This window comes from Ascaphus truei, chromosome 1, assembly GCF_040206685.1.
Source record: "Ascaphus truei isolate aAscTru1 chromosome 1, aAscTru1.hap1, whole genome shotgun sequence".
Taxonomy (NCBI): Eukaryota; Metazoa; Chordata; class Amphibia; order Anura; family Ascaphidae; genus Ascaphus; species Ascaphus truei.
In genome coordinates this window covers 303,412,948-303,430,113 of record NC_134483.1, presented here as the reverse complement: position 1 = coordinate 303,430,113, position 17,166 = coordinate 303,412,948, and positions in this window count along the sequence as shown.

Sequence of the window (17,166 nt, the reverse complement as noted above, 5' to 3'; positions counted from 1 at the left end):
ACCCAGCGTTTGGTGATGTCCATGCATTCCAGACTTCAAGCAGTCATTGCCTGCAAAGGATTCTCGACAAAGTATTAAAAATGAACATTTTATTTATGATTGTGTTAATTTGTCCAATTACACTTGAGCCCCTGAAATAAGGGGACGGTGTATGAAAATGGTTGCAATTCCTAAACGTTTCATACGATATTTTTGTTCAACCCCTTAAATTAAAGCTGAAAGTCTGCACTTCTATTGCATCTCAGTTGTTTCATTTCAAATCCATTGTGGTGGCGTACAGAGCCAAAATGATGAAAATTGTGTCAGATTCGGAAATAATTGGACACTAACTGTACAATGTTGGCCAAGAACAGTCACTCAGTATATGCTAGGCAACTTCATTCTCCACCTTCAAATCAAATCTGAAAACACAGCTTTTGTTCTAAGCATTTAATAGCCTCTATCCATGACCACTTCTCTGTACACCCGCAGGGGCACTACTAACCAACCATTGGGTTCAAGCACTCAAATCAGTTGTGCTTTCACCTTACCCTGCTGCCTCTGTAAGCTTCCAAAGTACCATATAGATTGTCAGCTCTCGAGACAGGTATTCCCTTAACTATTCGTTATTTTCATTTTTGTTGTAGTTATTTTATTACAATTACAGTCTCCTTTTGTTTATTTTATAAAGTGCTGCGTACATTGTTGGCACTGGTGATGGTTGAAACTGGTGATGGCAAGAGATGGGCAAAACTGTAAAAATATGTTTCCCAAGCTTTCCATTCAAAATCCGTTCTGTGGTGTAAAATCCATCGATGGATTGTTCCAGTTTGAATCCGTGCAATGTTTTTTTTATCACTCTCAATCCAATCTGTAGATCCCGCAATGAGTTGGAGGAGTTTAAGAATCCAATCCGTGGATTGCGCAAATCCGCCGATTGGATTCTTAAAATCCTCCAATTTATTGCGGGATCCACAGATTGGATTGACAGTGATGAAAAAAAATCTGGAAAGAAAAGACTAATTACCCTTTTTGAGACTGATTCGTGGAAATCCACCAACCAAAGGAAATAGCCAATGGAGGTGGATCCAAATTCTCACCAAAAAAATCTCCCAATTCTCTAATGATGACCTCATCAAGTGCATACTGCTGCGGCCAAGTTTATTCGAGCATTTGCCCGTTCTTGGCCGCAGCAGTAGCCTGGCGTGCGCCCGAGATTGACGGGCGCGCGCCGAAGCAGCGGAAGAGCGCCCTCCGATCGGGGCGCTCTCCCTACCGCTGCCGGGTCCGCCGGGTCCCCCGGAACCCCCTGCCGCTGTCCCGCGATCGCGGGACACCAGAGCTCCCTCGGGGAGCCCCTGGACGCGCGTGCAGGGGGCGTACGCTCCCGAAGACGCGTGACCGCGCGTCTAGGCTTGCGGATCTGGCCGCAGTGCGATAAACTGTGTCGCCACTGTAGTTACAAAATGGTGTTTAGTGAAGAAGATAAGCACGTTATAAAGTGCTTAAGACAAATCAAGAATTACGTCCCAAAATGCTTACATTAAATGTTTCCTGATAAAGGATGGTCACTAGAAGGACTGAAAAAAACAATTTGTATCATTCAGAAAGGGGAACTGGATCAACGGGTTGTCGATTATGCAATCAGACAGTGGCGTTTCCGCTTTTGGGTGTGCATTTCAGCAGGAGGAGGACATTTTGAACACATACTTTGAACTCAAACGTTATAGTAATCTTAGTTTTTCAGATTAAATTACAACAGTTGAACACATTTACAAGCTACGAAGGAAAAACTCCTATTTCTCGGTCAATGAACATGAACCCACCGCAGTGCATCTGGTACTTGTTAACTAAATTGATGTCACTGTATTGTCTACTTTGTACTTCTTTTATAGTGTTAATCTATATAACAGACCCACAATTGTGCACATTTTCATGGGGATTGAACGAGAAATATATAGGCTATGATGAAAAATGAAAAAGTTCCCTTATTTCCTGAACACAGTGTACATACATATACAAAATGCAAAAGGTACAGTAAAAGGCAAGGCAGCATAACATTTCATCAACCCTTCCAAACAAACAATAAATCACAGTCATCTTTTACCTAGAGAATTGTCCCCATAGGAATAATGGTAAAATGAATTGTAATCCATTGCAGACCCTGAATTCAAATATCAGATTTCTGAATACATACAGTACTTACTCTCCCTAATAACAATCACTCATGTAATGCCAAGTCAGACTGGGTTTGAAATACTGAAAAATGTTTATGGACGTTTTAATACAGTATAAAAATGGTTCCAGTTTTGCTCTGATGTTTTGGACATTTCACGGATAGTTATTTAAAATATCTGATGGTCTTTGTATTCCAATACAAGTGAAAACCTTGCTCGTTGTTTTTCTAATGTCACTCATCCCCACAAGATAAAAATATTAAGTGGCACCTTATCACTCATCCAGAATTGATTTCAAAGCTTTTATGCATTTTTTTTATACAGGGTGTCTGAAAGCTACTAAATATTAGCCCTGATACTCATCAGGCATAGATCATTAAATTTCTGGTAAAATTCTGACAAATGAACTACATTCTGAAAGCTTTCTGGGTATATTCATAACAAAGTTGAATATGCATTAAGCTTTTAGTAGATTGTTTCCAGGCATGCACTTACTGTAGTTTATCGAAGGATCAAAGGCAGAAATAGACAGGTTGAAACTTATCTCTGTGTCATTCCTAATGTAGAACGAAATGTTAATTATATTGCAATCATTTATCTAACGTAGTCCGGTTGCAAATATGATCTATAGTCCTTTCAAGAAAAAATTAATTGGAATATTTAAGAGTGATAGCACCTACCCTCTTAAGTTGTATTCTGTTGCTTTCAGGTATCAACAAATTGATTAAGGGCAGTGATTTATTGGGTCTGTGAATAAGAGTAGAGTTGCAGCACCCGTTATTGCACTCGTTAATGCAATGCGAGGCTTTAATGCTACCACATTATTTATCACAATAAATACCACAGCTCCATTGAAAACAATGCAGAAAATATCTACCATTTCCATTGAAATGATACCTACTCTACCTGTATGTATAGTATTACATACTGTACATAATGTATTTATTTTTAAATATTTTGAATAGGAACATTACATTATGCATCGTGTTTGCATGTTTGTATACGGAACCATAGGATAGAGAGGATACTGTGCAGATTTGTGTTACATTTTATATTAATTAAAGCAGCAATACTACATTCTCCCTTTTCCCCCCGTGTCTTATTTGAATATGTAAAGCATCCGACAATGTACAATTCTACATTCTTACCTAAGCTGGTAATCGTTTGGTGCTCCTGTTATATAAATCTCTAAAAATCCTGATTGTGTGACTAACATAATGGCCACCTTTCAGTTTCAATTAATCCTTCAGTCAGTGTAACTCAGCAGCTACAGTATTTACAGTTTGCAGCTCAAACTGCTGGGAACATTGTCAACAAATTATCACAAATAGGAAAGTTCTATGAAGATGTTGTACTGAAGGGGAGGTGGACTAAAACCTGCTATAGAAATCAAAGAATGCTCAATATATTAAAACTAATGAAAAATGGCATTAAGAATCGAATTAAAAAAAAAAAACAGTCACTATTGTCTAATATGACGTAACTGATTTATTTAAAAAAAAAAAAAACCCATAAGATATCACATGTTTTTCTGCTTTAAGCACATGATTATAGAAGTGAATGTACATTTAAAAAATAGATTTACTCTGAAACCAACTGGATTTACACAGGGAAAGTGATATTGACTATTTAACTTGTGGGATGATTTCAACTTTGGCCTACGACTGAAATACCTCATTATGTAATAATAACTGTTGAGTGCTAAGATTACTTGTGTGCTTCTCAACATGCCCTGAAGAAACTTGCCCACTGACAAAAGAAAGCGCATTAAGTGGTAAAAATAGCTACAGTATTGAGTTAAAAAGCCATTGGTGATGCCTATTATGTGAAATTGGCATCTGCGTAATAAACCAACGAAAATACCTTTGTATATTTGCTGCAATTCCCCTTTAAAATTGTAGACCTAATTTATTAGCAATGCCTTTGTCAGCTACAGTAAAGAATCAAGTGTCTTTTATGTGGTCATAATAGTAGTAGTGGTAATAAAAATTTTTCACATCTCTACTTTTGAAGCCCAATTTATTAATCTCTCCCTTTTCTAAGTTACATCCATCCTAATACTAATAACTGTGTACCTGAATTGTTAAGTTACAGTACAGATCTCATCAGTTTAATTACTGCCACTCAACATCCACATAGTGGGCTTTTATTTTATGTTGCAATATACATACTAGAGTCAAACTGTATCAAACATGTTTGTGATAGACACAAGGGAACCCTATAAGGGTATATCTTGTACAATCTATCATTTTATTTTATATACCACATCTGGTGAGCCAAATGACCCGTATCTGTTGTTAATATTTCTATGATGTGCAGGACTTTGAAAATACACCTTTGAGGTTTTTAATGTGTACCACAATAGTCAAATAGACCAGTGAGATTTTGAAAGGTCTGCGCTAAATTTTCTTTATGTATTAAATCTCTACAATAAATGTTCTTAATTTTGTACAGGCATACCCCGGTTTAAGGACACTCACTTTAAGTACACTCGCGAGTAAGTACATCTCGTTTAATAGGCAAACAGCAGCTCATGCATGCGCCTGTCAGCACGTCCTGAACAGCAATACCGGCTCCCTACCTGTACCGAAGCTGTGCGCAAGCGGGGAAACTATAGAGCCTGTTACACATGTGTTATTTACATCAGTTATGCACGTATATGATGATTGCAGTACAGTACATGCATCGATAAGTGGGGAAAAGGTAGTGCTTCACTTTAAGTACATTTTCACTTTACATACATGCTCCGGTCCCATTGCGTACGTTAATGCGCGGTATGCCTGTATTACTAATTACCAGAACCTAAAACAAATCTACACTTCTTCAGTGCAAATATCGCTAACAGAACTTTGCACTCTAAGTATTTGGTACTGTACACCCAAAGATAATGCTTTAGTTTATGTAACTTCTTTATAAAAGAAGGATATGTGGTATCTTACAAGTGGAAGAAGAGTGATGGCAATAGGTAGAAGGAATTTAATTGCAATTGGAGGCTGAAGGTGAAGAAAAAAAAGAAGTTAACTGAAAGAGCACTATGAACAATTTTTTTTAAAATATTATGTTTGGTAGGATTGCAACTTAAATTTTATTTTTATTTTTTATTAACTCATTAACCTTTCAAGTATATGTGAAACTTTTCCACCTTAGTTGTAGCAGATGTCATCACAATTTATCTTAATGGCAAATGGCAGAGGTCCTTTTTACGTATTATGTATCTGTGTATGCATGTCCGAATGTGTATATATCACTGATCATCTTCACTTTACAGACGTAATTCAGGAATATAGAACCCAAATAGTGAAACTGCATTTAAAAAAATAAATAATGAATAACGATGTAAGGAACAGAGATGAGGAAAAGAAGAGAAAATGGAGTCGAATAAACATACTGCAAGGGGTGAACGCAGAGCTGATAGAGCAGGCTTTATCAGAAGTTGAAAAATATATATAATAAATAAATAAAAACTAGAAAAAAGAGACAAAGACGTACATGCAAGTGACAGGCCTATGGGATGATATATTACTAAATAACGAGCACCAAACCAAGAGAATATAACAGAAAAAGTTGTGATCGTTCCCCCTACCCTTTCACGCACATGTATGTTGATGAACGGAAACTGTAAACTTAAATATAATTTGTATAACCAAATATGTATTATTATTTTTTAAACACCAAGGCAAATGTATACAAGATGCATGTGACTCAAATAAAATTATTTGTGGAAAAAAACAAAAAACACTGGGAGAATGGAGCCCTACTTCAATTTTTTTTGAAGTGGTATGTAAATAGACTTAAAGTGACTGTGGAAGTAGGAGTAAATTAATGAATTCATAGAGCACATCATAGATGGAAGACAAAATATCTGGTATGTGTATCTCATAAAAATTCTTAATTCTCCCCTTAATTGTTTTCAAATCTTAAGGATTGAGGAGCTTAACAAGCAGTGTGTGACAGAGCTTAGAACCAAGTGAAATATGCCAATGCATGTGTGTCAGGAACGCCATGCCTGTGTGCACGTGTCTGTGTATATCAAAGAGGTTAAAACAACCAGCAATCCAACAGACTCACTCACCTCCTGAGGGTTATCTCCCCAAAATCCGTCACACTACACATCAATATGCTACCACCATGGATAATTTACGGTCCTCAGGAGTTCTTGGTCCCCTGTTTACTGGAAAAATATGTAATTAACACAAAAACCCAATTTAGTTAAATGTGTTAAAAAATGCAGTTAATCTCTTCAAAAAGTTATTAGGTTCTATTAGAGCACAAAGACGTCCTTATCCAATTTTAGAGTTAATATATGAAAACTGAACAGTGCTTGTTTACTGAGGAACAGGTAAATAAACGTCACAAGGAGGTGACACCGGGAATTGAACTAGGTTTCCCTGATTCAAAGTCAGTGTTATTGTTTACAGTCAGTGTCTTCACTTGCTAAACAGCTCCTTCAGACACCATGACCAGGAGACAGAGAATAATTTTTATTAAAATGAAAGTTAACCCCTTGGTTGCTGTATTTGTTGACATACCTTAACATATTTGTCAATAGGGTGACAATACAGTATGCCTGTTCCAATTTTGTTGAAATGGTGGGTTTTTATAACTAAATCTATGTGGGCTATAGTATTGGACAGCTTTCACTGTTATGTTGATCTTTATGAATTTCTATATTCTGGTACATTCTACCTGATTAATACTTAAGCTGACTCCAATTTAGACAAGCAAGGATATGTAGATACTATTCTCGTAGCTGATAGGTCACCATTTATAGTTGATTTATATTTAGTATAAGGAGTGGTTCAGTGAGTAAAGACACTGAGTTTGCAGCTGGGGAACATGGTTCTTGTGACCTTGGGCAAGTCACTTTATCACCCTGTGCCTCAGGCACCAAAAATAGATTGTAAGCTCCATGGGGCAGGGACTTGTGCCTGTAAAATGTCTCTGTAAAGTGCTACGTAAAACTAGCAGCACTATACAAGAACATATTATTATTATTAGTATCAATAATTGCCACAGCCATTTCTCTCCCAGTATCCTAATTCCTAAGTTTATTGCCTCTCCCTTCCAAGTGAGGACAGTGTCATCATCAGACTAGAATTTCAGTTTATTTCATTCTATTCTGCTACGTTCCACTATCCTATTTCCTCTTCCTGAAGGTAAAAAAAGCAATAATTATTATGCAGTTGTTTCTTAAAGGGGATAGCACCTTTATGGTTATCCTTTCCAATGTGTCATAGCAAAAATTCCAAAGCTGTGACATTGTGTAGCAATACATGTTCATTGTGTAAATGTAATATTCATTGATTTATTGATGTTTAGAAAATGTAAAAAAATTATGCTAAATGGCCAAATACTAAAAAGTATACTTCAATACAGTTGCAGGAAAAAACATATAGGCCAGGATTCACCAGCATTAACGGTCATTGAAGTCAATGGCAGTTAATGCCAGAGTGGTGTGCAGTTTCCAACATTGGAGCTTGAAGAATCGGCCCCATAGTTCAATAATTCTACTTACAGTAATACTAGAATTATGTGATCAATCTACGAATAACTAAATCAAAGTTGCAAAATCTCTCTTAAAAAAAAGAGGGAAATTCCAAAAATGGCTATTACGGTATGCATTTAGGTAATGGCTAAAATATATGTTTTTTGTAATAATAGGAATTGGTGCACCGGTACTAAAAACTGTAAGCATCGGAGGGAAGGGGGAAGGGTACGAGTCAGTCAGTTGCTGCAGAGGGTACATCACTTCATAGAGTCCTGTCATCAATTTAGGGAATAGTTTACGAAGAGAAGTTCAGCATGCAAGCAGTGTCTGATCTAATTAAGTATTGTGCTAAGTTGGAAGACAAGATTGGATTTCCCAGCCTTGCAATGGACTTTACCAGTATACTGTTTCCATGATGCACTGGGGTTCTGAATAAAGTGATTTGCCTGTGGTATTGGGTTAAGCTGGTGAAGCAGTTCTGCAAGCTGTTTAGAAATAAAAGTGGCTATTGTTTTTATAATGCAGTCCTTGTAGGAAGCAGTGTGTGTGGAGGAGGGGATTGGCAGCATTGAAATCCATGGTGCCTTGCTCAGCTTGCTGTGTATTACTACTACTTGAGGTGCAGCAAAATCAATCTAAAATCTTCCCTAGAGTATTTATTCTAAGTGCCAATGTCTGGTATCATATTCTGATCCGATCTTAACTGCTATGGAAGTCAATGGCAGTTAATGTGGAATCGAGGTGTGTTACTGACATTGGGTCTTTGAATACCGCCATTTAAAACTTATATAGTGTATTGCTGCTATTTTATCTAATGAGTAATTTCTATCATTCCATTAGGGAACCATCTGAATAGTGAATAACAAAAAAGCACATTTATTAAATAAAAAACCTATAATAGGCAATGTATGTGTACATAGATTTTTTAAGGCATTTTAAACTGTTTTGGTTTCCATAAGTATCTGGTACTTTTCTACAGTAGATCCCTATTCAAGAGGCATTTTCCATGCTAGAGATAATTTGCTAAATTCCTCTAGCACAGAAAAATACAGATCTTTCTGTGATGTCTATTAAAATAACGTCAAATCATCTTCATAATGTAATTTTCCAGAACCACGTGAGCACAATTGTGGAAAGTTATTTGTTAAAAGCACTTTTGCATTAACCAAAGAAACATATTGTACTTAGATTGCCAAGTATACTCTTATAATGTAACTCATTCTAATCAACTTTTTCTGTTGTCCAATGAGGAAAATGCTTCTAGGATTATGTTATGTTTAACCCTTTATTAAGCATATATTTATTATGTTTAACATTATTCAACTCTACGTAACCCTACCGTTCCCTTTGTAATATACATATGTTGTGATTATAATAATAGCTAGAAATATTCTAACACTGGAAACTAAAAACGTTCTCTGTATTAATACTGAAACAGGCTATATATAGCACGGTGTATACTATAAGCACTAAATAAAAAGTAATATCACTATTATTTTCAAGCCAATTTGCCTATAATTTCTGTCATTTTTTGTTATAAAGATAAGCTGGCTACCTTCGCTGCTTTTATTTATCATAAACTCCTATAACTCTTTAAAACATATTTGCTTAGGATTCAGGAACTCGTGCAAAAGCACTACACACAAAAATGTTTTATATATATATATATATATATATATATATATATATATATATATATATATATATATATATATATATTGTGACATAGTCCAAAGATGTTAGGCAGCTTTCTGCCCCATTTTAGAGCAGAAAGTGCAGGAATAGTTACAAATGATCCGTTCCACAGCTTCCCATTAACTCAGGCAGCTGGATGGAAAATCCAGACCACAGATTACCATGGCTCTAGTTCTCCCTCACCTGCTCTTCTAATCACATGCACAGGTATTTAGAGCAGAGAGGTTTTGCATTTCTCTCTCTCTCTCCTTGGAGCCTGGAGGCTGGGGGTATCGCTGCTCCCCTGCATCCAGTATCGGGGTTGACGGCCCCTCCACGTATCACAGTACCAGAGGATTTGCCTGGACACGGGACCGAGTTCCCACCACGAACAGATAAGACCAAACAAATGTTTACTGCTGTTGCTAAAAGACTGTGCTGTATCTAAGTGACCCTAAATGAGAGAGCATTGTTTTAAGCTGGGGAACCAGGTTAGTTGGCCAGCAGCTGTTAGAGAGACTGATTCTATGTGTAGTTAGATCCCTGAAAGGGATAGGATTTTGTTTATATAATTTGGTTTCTTTTTACTTGAAATAACAGTGTGGGAAATACTGTAACAATGAAATGAGTGAACTGCTGAATGAAAGTATCTGAGTACCTCTAACCTACACATGTTAAAGCTGCAGTACCTTACTTGGATGAAAATAAAGCAGGCAGAAGCCTGAGTTAAGCAGCTTAATACTTTGCATGATCCTGTTTTTGTATTAAATAACCCTAGAAGACTGTGTCGGGAAGAACCCAGACAGACGTCAGCACTACAAAAGAGGGGCGTTTGTCACATATGGTGGAGAATGCGGGCAGACACTAAAAAGTCTGTGGGTTTGCAAATAAATGCGGGGGGTTAAAATGGCCGCCCAGCTGAACTAAAGTACAGATGCTATGAGTGAAGTCTGTCCCGCTGTGTATATCAGTTGTGCTTCTAGCATACACAGAGAATGTGCGAAGTGTGGATGCAATAGCACCCTGAACCCAAACAGAAAACCAAAATGTTTTGCTGAAGAAAAAAAAAAAAAAAATTTTGCATCTAGCAAGTGCTGTTTGTAAAGCTTATGCCTTTTGCTGAAGTGAGTGAATTTGCAGCTAGCAAGTGCTGTATGTAAGCTGCTGAAGTAAGTGAAATTGCAGCTAGCAAATTGTCCCTGCCGGGTTTCTAAAATGGCCGACGTGAAATGTTTGTTGTGTAATGTACGTAACCATACAAAACAGTGTCCCTTCAGGCCATACTATGATCACGACCCTGGAGGAGAGCCGTACCCACAGATGAATTTAGTATGCTGGGCCTGTCGTGAAGTAGGTCACATGGAAGATGTGTGCCCCAAAATTTTCAAAGACAAACAGCTGCAAAAGCAAGCAACGCCCTGTGAGTGCAAGCAAGATGTGGAAGCTGATAACAGTGAGTGTGTGCCCAGGACCACTGATATCTCTGGAGCTAATAAAGCAAAAAGAAAGAAAACTGTTCCTCAAGTCACAGGGGAAGTGACCGAGCCACTTGAACCTGCACTGTCAGGACATGCGTCAGAAAGGCGCCGAGATGAGCAACAGGCCATAGGGCCTGGCGCAATCGGCCCAGGAATGACGACACGCCTAGAGATGACAAAGGCTACTGCTACCATCATAGGCAGAGAGCCAAGCGAATCAAAGAAAACAAGAACTGACTGGAAACTATGCTATGAGATGTCCCAGAAAGATGTGCAAAACTTCATCACAGAGTTGGGGGTTTCTCGGCAAGAGGCTAGCACGCTTAAAGCAGAGCTGGAACTCTCACGCCATGAGGTCTACGCTCGCAGCACAGAGCTGTGTACATTGAAGAAAACCTATGAGAATACCCTGAGTAATTTAGAGACTGTAAAAAGAGAGAATGTAAGTCTGACACAGAAAAATTCAGACTTGACTGACCAGATCAGTGAAGGTGATGAGAAGCTTCACCAAGCAGAAAAAGTGGAGAAGCAATTGATCCAGGAAAAGTTAGAAATGCAGGAAGCACTGCAGAATACAGAATCAGCGGCGATCCAGGCGACACAAACTGCAGAGCTCCAAAAAATGGAGGCGCTGATGCAAACCCAGAGCAAGCACCAGAAAGAGGTGAAGACCCTGAGGGAGGTCTGGCACGATCAGGTTGAAGAGCTGCAGAAGCAGATGGCTGAGCGCGAGATACAGTGCGCCAAGAGAGAGGAGGTGTCCGTCCGTCAGGTGGTTTGCCTGACACTGCGCTATAAAAGCGAGATGGCCGATATCTACAAGCAGCTGGACCACACGGCAAATGAGGGGGCCCGGCTGCAGCTGGAGCTGGACAAGACCCGGAAGGAGCACCTGCAGCTGCAGGTCAAGAATAGAGAAAATGAAACAGAGTTAAACCTCGCTCTGAAACAGATGACGGACATGGGAGAAGCGGCTAAAGTGGTTCAGTCGGGCTATCAATCCTACCTCCTAACCAAGCAAGCTGTACGTTCCTATACGTGTATCTTCAATGCTGTTGCAATATTACGATTTGCTATAAAGATGAAGTTGGAGAAAGAGATTCCAAGGCTAAAAGAGACACGGTCACAAAAGGAGACCAGGGAAAGTAAACTCAATGCCCTCACTGATGACAAAGAGGAAGGAGAAAGAATTGACTTTGATTGTGCTGCTGTTATTCCAGAAACAGATAGGCACCCTCCTGAGAATATTCTCCCTGATCTGGGATTCAAAAATCCAGATCCTCAATTTCATTTACGTTGTCCAGAAGATTATCAAACCAGTGGACACACCCAGGACACCACAGAAGATGTTTTAGCCAAGTGGGTGGCAGTTCCTGAAAACACAAACTTGTTGACAGATCCTGATGACGTGGTTAATATGGACTACGTTTGTACAGAGGCAACTAGGTCTCCAAAACCCAAAGGCCTGATAATGGCCACAAAAGGGAAATCAAAGATTGAAAAGAAAAAACAACGAAGGTTAACACGGCGCCTGAATAGTTCCATATCTCACCAATCTGGACCACACTGTGGAGCCAAGGAGAATCCGGTCCAAGGGTCTCATCAGAAGCTAAAGAAACAGTCCAGTCATTTGCAGGTTGCAGCGGACTATAAAATAAAGTCAAAGGATGCAATAGACTGGAAGTCAAAAAAAAAAAAAAAATGTTTGGGGGAACTGACCGATTAATTTTTTTTATTACACGTGTGGACTATGTCACGGACACTTAACTTTGCAAATAAGCATTTTTGTCAATATTACAATGTTATATTGGTTCTCTGTGTTGAAAATGTAGCTAAACTACAAATTAATATACAGGGTTGATGGCCCTTAAGATTACAAGGCTGTAGTATAAGAAAAAAAAAAAAAAATATTGGTTGCTTACAATATGGAAAAAAAAAAAAAAAAAAAAAAAATGCCCTTTTCGGTTGGTAAATTTATAATGAGATTCATATTCTAGAGTAGAAAAACCCAGGGAGGTAATAGAAATTGTCTGGTTTTGTGAATATATTTAGCAGATCCTGGGTTGCAAGAATGTGTGCTAGACATTTATTTTTCAAAATAGTTCCCTAATAGAGAGCAACAAAAAAATATGTTTGCCAAGTATAGTCTCTTATGACGAAACGTATTGTCCATAATTGCCGTGGAAAAAGTTCATATTCGTGTCATGTGAATACTTAATGTTGTACTGAGGAGTTAGCTCAAGTATTTCAGGTAGGACGCTCACCCCAGTGAGGTCCATGGCCGCTCACCCCAGTAGGTGTGAGCTGGGGAGGGGGATATGTGACATAGTCCAAAGATGTTAGGCAGCTTTCTGCCCCATTTTAGAGCAGAAAGTGCAGGAATAGTTACAAATGATCCGTTCCACAACTTCCCATTAACTCAGGCAGCTGGATGGAAAATCCAGACCACAGATTACCATGGCTCTAGTTCTCCCTCACCTGCTCTTCTAATCACATGCACAGGTATTTAGAGCAGAGAGGTTTTGCTGTTCTCTCTCTCTCTCCTTGGAGCCTGGAGGCTGGGGGTATCGCTGCTCCCCTGCATCCAGTATCGGGGTTGACGGCCCCTCCACGTATCACAGTACCAGAGGATTTGCCTGGACACGGGACCGAGTTCCCACCACGAACAGATAAGACCAAACAAATGTTTACTGCTGTTGCTAAAAGACTGTGCTGTATCTAAGTGACCCTAAATGAGAGAGCATTGTTTTAAGCTGGGGAACCAGGTTAGTTGGCCAGCAGCTGTTAGAGAGACTGATTCTATGTGTAGTTAGATCCCTGAAAGGGATAGGATTTTGTTTATATAATTTGGTTTCTTTTTACTTGAAATAACAGTGTGGGAAATACTGTAACAATGAAATGAGTGAACTGCTGAATGAAAGTATCTGAGTACCTCTAACCTACACATGTTAAAGCTGCAGTACCTTACTTGGATGAAAATAAAGCAGGCAGAAGCCTGAGTTAAGCAGCTTAATACTTTGCATGATCCTGTTTTTGTATTAAATAACCCTAGAAGACTGTGTCGGGAAGAACCCAGACAGACGTCAGCACTACAAAAGAGGGGCGTTTGTCACAATATATATATAGCAAATGGAAATATTACTGTATGCTCATTTGCATGTCTTAGACAGGTCTGCAACCCTGCCTTTCACCATTATCACCATTATCACCCAGCACACAGCACTTCCACTGCAGCAAGAGATTCTGGGAAATGACACGCAAATGAGCACACAGTGCCACCTTTTGCTTCAAAACCATTAACATGGTTCCCTATAGGCTTAAGCTTGCAGCATGGTTATGTTAAGGACCCTTTACCCTTCAAGTGAAGAAACTCCTGTGAATGTGTCTCTGACTAGGGAGTGACTATCATTGTTCATTTAACTGTGTGTACCATTCCAATTGTTGCTGGACTTACATGCTGGACTCATATGTTGTACTCAAGTGGTAATCTCTATGCGTTTGAATACATATATGATCAGATGACCGCAGTTCAATGCTAAATCCTCCATACAGTAATTTTAAACTCACATGGTCAAGGCTTGCATAAGGGTTCCTTTCTGCTTCTTGTTCACTTTACTTTACTGGATTAAAGAAAGTATTCCGGATTTATATCAGTGGATTTCTTTCTCTATAGTGATTCTCATATATTTGAGCCCCAGTTGTTTCCCCTACCTAGGGTAATCTAATGCTTAAAACATAGCGTAGACTCCCTTCACGTGTCCCGCAAGAGACTTCAAAGATGCACAAGCCAACAACAAAGGCATATAAATACTCAGTATGTAAATGCATGTAATAGGTAGATAAGAGTAATAATACTCAATAGTAAGTTTATACATGAAAGAATGGCAAGAGCAAGCGCCAGAGTGGGTGATGTGAACGAGCTCAGAGGGAAATCCGGGCTTCTTTGGTTGTCATGGGATGCGTCACCACGTTGGTAACTCCTTTAGCGGACGACGTCACTCACGATTTGAGATGGAAGGTGAAGGAGATCGGAGCAACATCTGATGCATATTAAACTAGCTGATTGTTCCCGTTTTGGCGCGAAGCTTTTCTTTTAAAAATTGCATGTCGCTCTAGCTGCCTTACCACTCCAAGTTTAAGACAAGGGTCGAAACATGTAGGAGTGGGAGCGCCTGGTGGGACCCCCTGCTTCTCTCTTCTTTGAGAGCACGTAGCTATACCCCATGTGACTTTGATGCTATGCACCCTCAAGATTGAGATGGTTATAATTGCAAGACTGTTATTTTGCCTGAATACTCTTACTGTGTTTATTTGACATCTTTTGACTGTGACTTTTTCCATTTATGGCCAGTCATTACTTACATTGTCAGCGTGACCTTAATTATTTCATTATGGCACATATATGCTAGCTTTAGTATGAAGAGCAGTGTATTTCACCACAGTGTGGATAAGACATAATACACTTCATAATGTTCATTTTCTTACATCCATTTGTCTCTGTTACGTGTCACTATACACCACAATAGTGTCAGGTTAGGATCGCTCCTTTATTTACTACCTATTTGCAGCAAATAGTTGGCTATCAGCCTTGCCATTCTTTCATATGTAAACTTGCTATTGAGAATCATTACTCTTATCTACCTATTACATGCGTTTACATATTGAGTATTTATATGCCTTTGTTGTTGGCTTGTGCATCTTTGAAGTCTCTTGCGGACACGTGAAGCAATTTTTCCGTATTGTGTTCTTATGTCATATGTGATACTTAATACATTTTGGTTACTTTGGTAAACCTGAGTGCTTCTTTAGGGACTCTTTCTCTGTTGCCACACATATATCAATATATATATATATTGTGACAGAAACCAGGGGATGGTAATAAATTCCGTATATAGGGCTCCCAGGATACTAGACAGTTTCTATCCTGTTTGGCCTGGGAGTGCAGCCTTATAATACATACACTCCATCCCACAGTTTGGCAAGCGCTGGAACTGAGGGATGAGAGATCCAGACCAGAGTTTGTCTGCTGCCTGATTTCTGTCACCTGTCATGCTAATTAGGAATCAGGTATGAAAGACTGATTTCCTGTTTGCTCTGGTCTCCCCACAAGAGCCAGGAGGCTGGAAGGCTGCTGAACTACAGAGGGGAGAAGCCTCTTCCCCAAACAGGTTCAATCTTTCTGTTCATTTGTGTAAGACTGCAAAAGTACCGTGTTTTGATGTTGGAAGTGGAAAAGCCACTTCCAACCCTGAGTCAGGGATATCTAAGTTAAGTTATCGCTCAGGTGAGCAGCTTTTGTTTTGATCTGTTTTCTGTTGTATGCACTGTGGCAGTCTCAGTGCCTGGGACTGAATAAACCAGGCATAGCCTGTTTAAAGGAACAGTACGTGACGCCTCATCATTTAACCTACCCTAAAAGACCGTGTTCTAAACAGTCCCGGACAAACGACGGAGCCCCGGAGTAAGCCGTTTGTCACATATGGGGGAGAATGCGGGCAGAGCACTAGGGGGTCTGCGGGTTGAAGAATTTTGAAAAAAAAAAAAAAAAAAAAAAAAGTTTTTTTCATCCTCTGCAAACAAGATGGAAGACGTGGTGGGTGCGCTGGTACGCAATGTCGCTGCCCAGAAAGACGCGAATGAAACCCAGCAACAGCTGTTAATAGCCCAGCAAGAAACTAATGCAAACCAGCAGCAGACGAATGCAGCCCAGCAACAGCTGCTAATAGCCCAGCAAGAGATTAATGCCAACCAGCAACAGGCGAATGCCAACCAGCAACAGGCGAATGCAAACCAGCAACAGACGAATGAAGCCCTGCAAAACGCGAATGCAAACCAGCAAGAGACAAACCGCTTGCTGAGAGAGGAGCAACAGCGGTTCGCTCAGGGCTTACAGCAGGAACTCGAGATCCTGAGGGGGACTATCAGTAACCTTCCACTGGCAGCGGCAGCCCCAGTACCGAAAATGACCAGGGCAAGCCACTACCTTCAGAAGATGGGACCCTCGGATGATGTGGAAGCCTATCTTCTCACGTTTGAACGCACGGCACAGAGAGAGGGATGGCCAGAAGCTGAGTGGGCTGGTCTAATCGCACCCTTCCTAAGCGGCGAACCCCAGAAGGCTTACTTTGATCTAGAGCCAGCCGAAGCTAACGTCTATGCAAAATTGAAGTTCGAGATCCTCGCCCGCCTCGGCGTAACCACGGCTGTTCGCGCCCAAAGGTTTCACGCATGGTCCTTCACGATGGATAAAGCCACCCGAAGCCAGATGTATGACCTCATCCACCTCGCCCGGAAGTGGCTACAACCCGAGATCAACTCAGCCAGCCACATCGTGGAACGGTTGGTCATGGACCAGTTCTTGAGGAAACTT